We start from the raw sequence: 9,230 nt of genomic DNA on the forward strand, positions 1-9,230 counted from the left end.
AGTTATTTCATTTAATTATTCTGCAAAAATGTCCACCATTTGCATAGTTATTAAACCTCAAATATAAGGAATAATTAATTGCTTTACACATTTGTTGTCCCTTTTAATTCAATTTTCATGCATATTTGAGTAACTAATAGAGCATCATTGACACATTGCACCAGTGATTTTCAATGTAAAATAAAAACTGACAACAACACTTAAATAAGTAAATAGGAAAGCAATATAAAAACTGTTTACATACTCATTTTCTCTCTGTGGCAAGGAAGAAAGCAGATACCTTCTCATTCATTTCAGAATTTACATTTTGGGGTGGGTTAGGCATTCTGAGTTTTCATTTTGCTTTGCTACTGCCACTCTATGATTTTGGTCAAATCACTTTTGTTTCCCAGGTTCATTGGATTTAAAGATGGAAAGGATCTATAGAGTTGATATATACCCTGATCCTTGTCATATATTCACAGATCAAACACTCTAAGCTAGAACGGCACTTAGAGAAAATCTAATTCAATACCTTCATTTTTTAGATGAGAAAATTGAGGATCAGAGAAGTTAATTGCCTTTCCTGAGATCACACAGGAAGTAGGTAGCAAAACTTGTGCTTGGGTCCTGGTAGTGTGATTCTCAATACAGTGCATTACCCACCATACTGCATCCCTACCTGCCTTCATCTGTATATGACAGGACTATCTACATAAACCATATATATATATACATTATACACACACATATATATATATATATATATATATATATATGATGTACACATATGCATATAACTGTACATATATACATATATATAATGTATTCACACATATATATATAACCCTCAAAACACACACATAAATACATACATACACACAAATGTGTGTAGAGAATTTTTTTCCTTTTACTATTAAACCAGTTTTGTTTTTTACAATGTAATTTTCATCAGTATTTTTTGTGTTTCTTTTTAAAAAAGAGGTTAATTCTCTTTTCATAATTTTCTTGCATCACTCTCATTACTTTTCATACTATTTTCCTATAGAATTCTTATCTCTTTCTTTGCCTCTTTTAGGATTTCTTGTTGGGTTTGCATCTAATTATCATTTTTTTCTTTGGAGTTGTTTTCACATTTTCTTTTTTCTGAGTTTATGTCTTGATCTTCCTTGCCACAGTAACAGCTTTTTTATCATCAAGTTCTTTTTTGATTGTTTGCTCCTTTTTCCAATTTATTTCTTGACTTTGAACTTTATGTTAAAATTAGATTCTGCTGCCTGGGGTGGGTAGACACCATCATAAGCTTCAGGCTTTTTCGTGTCTAGTTTCAGAGCTAGATCTCGGGATTTGTAAGTTTTTGATGCTTCTGAGGTGGAGCAATTCTGGGAAAGGTATAGTCACTACTCTCTCTCCTGATCTGTGTTCTAGTCTTAACCCAAGAAGGGTTCCTTGTCCTCTGCAGCCACAAGTGCTAATGCTACACCCTGAAACTATCAGCCAGAATGGTGTATGGGCAAAAAAGTTGTCAGTGAGTGCCAGCTTTACCCAGTGCCTGAAAAAATACCCTGTAATCAATCTCTTTCTGACCAGTTGTCTGATCTTACCATCTCTGGACTGAGAGTTACTGAATGCTTCTGTTAGTGCTATGGATGCTATCCATATGTGTAGACTACACAAAGTCTCCTACCCCAGTGTCACAAAGTTCTGGTGACCTACTAAATTTTTTTAGTTCAGAAAAAATGTCTTACCTGAGCCTTTTGTTGGCATTGCCACTCCAAAATTTGATTGGTGCATTATTTTAAAGTTGTTTAGAAGGGAGTATCCAGGGCATTTGGCTGGATTGCCTCTAATCTACCATCTTGGCTCTGCTCCACCATCCCAATCTTTCTTAATAGGAGTGCAATATTTACCTTATCTTCACCAGCTTAGCTTCCTCCCACCAAATACTGGTCACAAAGAGACAATGACAATTAGTTAATGCACGTTTTTTTTTATGAAAATATATGGCAATTTGAAATCTGGGATGCCATCGAGGCTAAAATATACCCAAAAGGAGATGAGCTCTTCATTAGGGAGCACAATAATAGCTCAGCTTCTAAAGAGTGAGAGCAAGTTCTTTGAGTGAAGCCTGCTCTTAGTAGTCTCTAGCATTGCAAGGTACAAAGAATCAAAGTGTGTGGGGGAGTGCTATCTTCCTAGCACGTCTCCTGTTCTTAGGAACACTGCAGTCTTCCATTGAAAAGTTTTCACATGCCACTCTCAAATGACTCTCTGAATTTCCTGTACTTCAGTGATGGCTCCCTATGTATATACTCTGATTGGATCTGAGAGGTTACAGTTAATAAGGGATCAGATCTTCCTCCTTCTACATGGAGCATCACAGGTTTGTCCATGAATAAAACCAACCAGTTTTGGTTGAAAGTGGTGTTACTTCATAAAAAAGTATAAGGAAAGAATTTAACTTTCTAGCTATATGGCAAGATGTGTATGGCATTAACTTGTCATTTTGATATATCTGTACTCAACTCAATGGTTCCTCTACTTATTGATGGGTATATCTTCTTTTAAGACTATTTGCATGTCAATACAGTGTATTTTGAACCTCAGACTATGAAAAATGTTATTTTTGGTTGTTCCTCACTCCTATCCCTAAAGCCAAGATCAATTTCAAAACATTTTTAAACATTTAAGAAGTACTAATACTCCTAATGTGGACACATAGATTAAAAAAGTATTGTTTTAAAACATTTGCATTAAAATTGTCAATCGATTTTTAATTAAAATTGATTTTTTCTTCCTAATGAAGACTTAAAATAATGTCTCTGGGGCTGTAGATAATAACCCCCAAAACAGATTAAAAAACAAAAACCTCAATTATAATTAAGAGAAAAATAGGCACTATTGTTACTATGTCATTTTTCAGGATTATTAATATAGTTGTATGTCATGTCAATCATTTCAAAATACCATCAGACTTTCAAATGTTGCTCACATACTTGATAATATATTTAAATCACACAGTAAATTAGGATGAGGGAAAACCTTGGCAAAACAATTGTAGACTGAATATTCTGGACTTTCTCTATAATGTTATCCTCAAAACACATGGCTTACAGGTGAAACATACTTAAATTCTTCCCCTTATTATTCTGTTATTGATGGTCACTAAGCATGTATTAAATGCTTACTACATATTAAAGTCTGTTCTAAGGCCTGGGTGTAGAAAGAATGGCAAACCATGGTCCCTGAACCCATATCGTAATGGGAAGATAGAAGGAAAATGATTGTGTACATAAAATGCATAAATAAAAGGAAGACAATCTCAGAGGGAAAGCAATAGCAGTAAGAGTGTGGGAGGCAGAAAACACCTCTTGCAGAAGGTGAAATTTGAGTCTCAGAGAAAGCCAGGGAAATCAGGAGGTAGAGAAAAAGAGAACGATCATGCTAGTCTTGAGAGACAGGCAGTGAAAAGTCTCCAAGCTGGGCAATGGATAATACAAGAAGAATAAGAAGTATGTCAGTGTAGTACAATAATACATGGAAGAATAATGAGTAAGAAGATGGTAAAAGTAGTTAAGGGCCATTAAATCACCCATTAAAATATAAACTCCTTGAGATCTGGGATTATCTTGATTTTGTATTTATTTTCCCAGAGCTTAGCACAGTCTGTGGCATGTACTAAACACTTAATAAATATTCATTCATTAAATCATTCATTCCTGTTAGTTGGTCTTAAGATGAAACTGCTTCAAATTAATTCATGGAGTGAAAAGATTCATAATAAAGCTACAAAGCATAATTTATTTCTTTTAAAATATTTTACATTATTGATTTGTTTTGTTTATATGTAACCTTCTTCCTTGTCTACCCATTTCTTTTTACTAAAAATTAAAAACAAAAAAGAGTAAATAAAAGCAGATCAGCAAAAAGAAAAATCAACCTGTCAGTTGAATCTGAAAAAATAAATATTCACTGCATTTTCAGCATTCCTAACCTATAGCCTCCCAATTCTGCAAAAGAAAGGGGGGAAGTATATTTTCTCACCTTCAGGCTACAGCTGATTATTATCACCATCCTGGCTTTATTTTTGTTTTTGATTATTATTATTTCTTTCATCTATATTGTTATGGTCATTGTGTATATAGTTTTCCTAGATCTGCTTCTAGGAAAGGTTTCCATTTTTATCCTCTTTTGCCCCAAATAAAATAAATGAAAAAGAGACTCATATTTTGTACTTAACAGACACCTATCACATGAAGGCTATCACATGCTATAGTGGTTTTGAGAATTAATTCATAATGGCAGAACAAGGATTCAGTTAGGAAGTCCAAGTTGAACCTCTTCAAATAAGAGACTGAAGTTTTTTCTTTTTTTCTAGGTTACTTTTAACCTAGGTAGAGATGGCATTATTACTGGCATTATATATTTATCTAAAATTGATGACTGTGATTTGACTCACAGTGACTGGAGAGTTAAATCTTTTAGGGTCGTTTCTATCATAAGCAGCATAGCATAATAGATAGAGAATGGTCTGAAAGTCATAAATATCTTGGTTCAAGCCCCATCTTTGACACAAACTTATTGTGTGACCTTAGGCAAGTCATTAACCTCTTAGTACTCTAAGTATAAAGCTTTTTAAGCATTTCATAAATGGATTAATTTCTTACTTTCATGAAAATCCCCAGGATCAAACTAAATATGTTGCCCAAATTAAGAAAAAAAATTTAAGATGGATGATGAATTAAAAGGTGATTAATAACAAAATATACATTTTAGTAGACAAATTTATCAAACACATTTATAGTTTAATATTTTAGTGGATTTGTGAGTTCTTTGATGTCACTTCAAGAAAAGTATTGACCTCATTCATAACTTCTCATCCTATGTGACTCTAGCCTATACCTACCCATAAATACTTCACAGGGTGCTTACTCAGAATCCTGGGGCCCTTCCTCTATGTCTCTTTACTTTAGGTGAATATCAGTATAGCATGAAGACTGGTCATTGACTTTTGCTTGCTCTTATCATTGATCAATCAGTTTCTATATTAGTTACATGCTGTAGGCTAAGTACATCCATCATGCTTCTCACAATTGTCATAAAACGCAAGTATTTATTCATTGAAAATAATCTAAAGACTGAAGGTTTTATCTCAATATATAAGCTAGAGTAGAGTTAAAGGAAGTTCTCATAAGAAACTATGCTCTTTAAATGAGATGCAACTCTTCTATGATTAATTAGCTTCCTTCTTTGGGCATAAAATATTTCAAAAATATCAGCTTTGTATCTGCACAAGGTAGATGATTGACTTGATGTATTGCTACAAGGACCTTCTTGCCTCAAATGTTTTCTTTCTAAAAACCAACATAATATGAGTCTATACTTACTTCCTATTTGGCCTGAATATCCTATTCTTAATTTTCTTTCATTTAGGATTAGATTGTCACCACAAGATAAAAGACACAGATAGGAAGAACACTTTGGATTCCATTAATTTATCAAACTATCTTCTGTAAGAATTAATGAGAAAGCCATAAAACTAGTACAGTTTCATAAAGTATTAAGGGACAGGACAGATCCATAGAACAGATTATTCATTGGGAGAACATGCCTTAGATGAGAATGAGGAATATATGGAAAGCACATTAAAAGCCTAGTTTACATCCCCAATGTCACACAGACAATAGGTGACAGCAGCAGGAATTGAATCCAGATTCTCTTATATCAAAGCTGGTACCTGTTTCCACCATTTCATTCTGCCATTTAGCACTCAGAAAATGAAATAATAACAGGGTTCCTGAAGTGAGGAGAGAGATAAGGTAAGTAACATGTTACTGAAGACTATGCCCACTTAAGAATTTTGCATCGACCTGACACCAGATGTTTTTATCTTTCTTTCAAAGCTGCCTTTGCAGCTTTTTGATGCGGTACAAATACAGAAGTAAGAAAGAACCTTAAACCCAGGGCTTTAAACTCACCCCTTGTGGGCCACAAACAGGTCACAAAACTCCTGATTGCTGCTAAGCCTAATTAAAATATAAATAGGAAATAATTAACAAAACAAATGAATACACAATACTACACAGATAATGTAAGTGTGTTTTTTCCAAATCAAGTATATGTTTGAATTAATCTGTTTGTGTTTGAATTTGACACCACTGATTCGCATTACATCCATCAAAGATATTCATCTGCATTTAGTCTGGATTTGTGATAGTCTAGTCATTTTTAAGTGATTCTCTCTTTGATCTATTTTCCAGGGTAGGTTTTTTTTGTTTTATTTTTATGAAATACCTTATATTTTCTTCTATTTTAGCAATCTTTTGATTCTGTTTTTATTTGTTCTTGTATAAGAGTCACTGAATTCTGTTGAATTCATTTTTGTTTTCTAGGAGTCTACTAATTTACATCTCTTGTCATTAACTATTAGTATTCCTTCATTATTTTTCCTTCAAAGATTATTTTCCAATTATTTTTTCTTATTTCATTTACTAATATCATTTACACATAAACAAATAAGCAAGTAAGTAAACAAGCAAAACCTCTTGCTTAATTTCTTCCAGGAATTCTAGTTGATTGTAAGTGATAAATGCCATGCATTTTGAGCAAGTCCTGATGCAAGCCAGTCCCCTAGAAGTTTAGGTTCAATATGGGAATACTTTTAGGTTATTCAATAGCAAAGAAAAGAAAATGTACTTAGTCATAGAAGGATATTCACCAAAGACAGGCACTGCAGAAGTTTTGAGTCAATTCAGCTGAGAAAAGTTCCTTTGTCTTCATTGTCCATCATTTTCCACCAGTCAAGCATTACAGAGAACACCTATAACTCCTTGTGTCTCTTTTACAATCAGAAAATGATGAAAAGATATTTAACCTTTAATCCCTGAGCCAAACAAATTTCAACGATGATTTTATTACCTAGAAATAAATGGCCTGAACCAGCAGAACATTGTACACAGTAACAGCAACATACTGTGATCATTAGCTATTATTGACTTAGCTCTTCTCAGAAGTACAATGATTCAACACAATTCCAAAAGAAATGTTGGAAAATGTCATCCATATCCAGAGAAAGAACAAAATGCATAATATTTTCCTTTTTTGTAGATTTTTCCTTATGTTTCTTCTTATGCAACAAAACTAAAATAGAAATATGTTTTACATGATTGCACACAAACATCCCATATCAAATTGTTTACCATCCTAGGAAATAGGAAGGGGAAGGAGGGAAGGAGAAAATTTGGAACTCATAATTTTATTTAAAAATGATTTTATGGGGAGCCAAGATGGCAGAGTAAGAAATAAGTCAGTCTCTCTTTCCTTTTATTGACCTCTAAAAACTCAAACAATATTGCCCTAGGAAAAACCCTGGACCACATCAGCCAGCAGAAAGACTGGGTGCAGCAGTCTTGTGGCACGAGAATATTAGAGAATTAAAGGAAAAGATCCCTCTCATTCTGGTGGAAGGGGAACAGTTCAGGATGGGAAGCATCCCAGTAAGCCATTGGCAGGACCCACCTCAGCAAACTAGAGGGAAATACTGAGCCTCAGGGTGGTAGAGCAGATAAGTGCTAATGCCAGGATCCCCTGAGTGCCTTGGCACAGGTAAGGAAACTGGAAGATTCCAGCTCAGAAAACCACCACTTGAATTGGCAGACAGGCATCCTCCAGTAGCCAAACTTCCCTGTTCTTCAGCACAACTTCAGGAGGCCCAGATCCAAGTGCAGGTGTCCTGCAGCAGCCAAACCACCAGTGCTTCAGCACAGTTACAGGAAACACAACTTCAGGAGGCACAATTTCAGGTGGGCAAGCATCCTTCAGAAGCCAAACTTTCCAGTGCTTCAAAAAAATCCAGGTGAGCAGGCATCCTCAAGAAGCCAGACTGCCAACATACATACCCCAATAGCTTCAGGGTTGCTTATCCTAGCTCCCTACCAGGTAAGATGCAGACACCTACAGCCTCCAGTTGCCAGCACCTGAGGTTCCAGCACAAAAATCCAGTGACCAGGCCCCTGGGTCACGTCAGAAGAAGCTTGGGTGAGTACCCCTATGATTCAGCAGGAGAGCTCAACTACGAAAGCCAGGAAATAGGCAACACCATGAGCAAAAAGCAGAAACATAAAATGAAAATAGATTCTTACTATGGGAGCAGAGATCAAAACACATATTCAGAAGAGGACAGCATTGTTAATATACCCACATCTCAAATCTCAAAGGAGAATGTGCACTGTTTTCAAGCCAAAAAAATCTTCTTGGAAGACTGCAAGAAGGGTTTTAAAAGTCGAATAAGAGAGTTAGAAGAAAAATTTGGGAAAGAAATGAGAGATATGCAAGACAGAATCAATAGCTTGAAAAATAAAGGACAAAAATTGATTGTAGAAAAAAGTCCTTAAAAATACAATTGGTCTGAGCCAGCTGAGTGGCACAGTGAAGAGAGCACTGGCCCTGGAGTGAGTAGGATCTGAGTTCAAATTTGGCCTCAGGCACACGATACTCACTAGCTGTGTGACCCTGGGCCAGTCACTTAACCCCAATTGCCTTGCAAAACAAAAACAGAAACAAAACAAAACAAAATAAACAAACAACAGCAACAACAGCAGAAGCAGCAGCCAAAAAAAAAATGGCCAAATGGAAAAAGATGCACAAAAACTCACTGAAGATAACTCCTTAAAGAGTAAGATAGGCCAAATGGAAAAAGATGTATAAAACCTAATAGAAGAAAACAACTCATTAAAAATTAGAACTGGGGAAGGAACATGAAAATGTTTTTAATAAGAATGTCTATGTAGAGACTATATCAGATTGCATGCCATCTTGGGGAAGGTGAAGACGATGGAAGCAGAAAAAAAAACTCAAAAGCTTATGGAAGTGAATGTTGAAAACTAAAAATAAATAAATTTTAAAATTAAAAAAATAGAACTAGGCAAGTGAAAAATAATGATTCTATGAGCCAGCAGGAATCAGTCAAACAAAATCAAAAGAAAGGAAAATAGAAGAAAATGTAAAATACTTCACTGGAAAAACAACTAATCCAAAAAATAGACCCAAGACAGGTGATTTAAAAATTACTGGTCTACCTGAAAGCCATGATGAAAAAAAGATCCTGGACAGCATCTTTCAAAAAAATCATCAGGGGAAACTGCCTTGACATCCCAGATCCTGATGGCATAATAGTCATTGAAAGAATTCACTGATCACCTCCTGAAAGAAGTGAAAATCGTGTGGAATATTGTAGGAAAATTCCAAAATTA

The sequence above is a fragment of the Phascolarctos cinereus genome, unplaced genomic scaffold (assembly GCF_003287225.1).
Source record: "Phascolarctos cinereus isolate Bilbo 61053 unplaced genomic scaffold, phaCin_HiC Scaffold_4;HRSCAF=312, whole genome shotgun sequence".
Lineage (NCBI taxonomy): Eukaryota > Metazoa > Chordata > Mammalia > Diprotodontia > Phascolarctidae > Phascolarctos > Phascolarctos cinereus.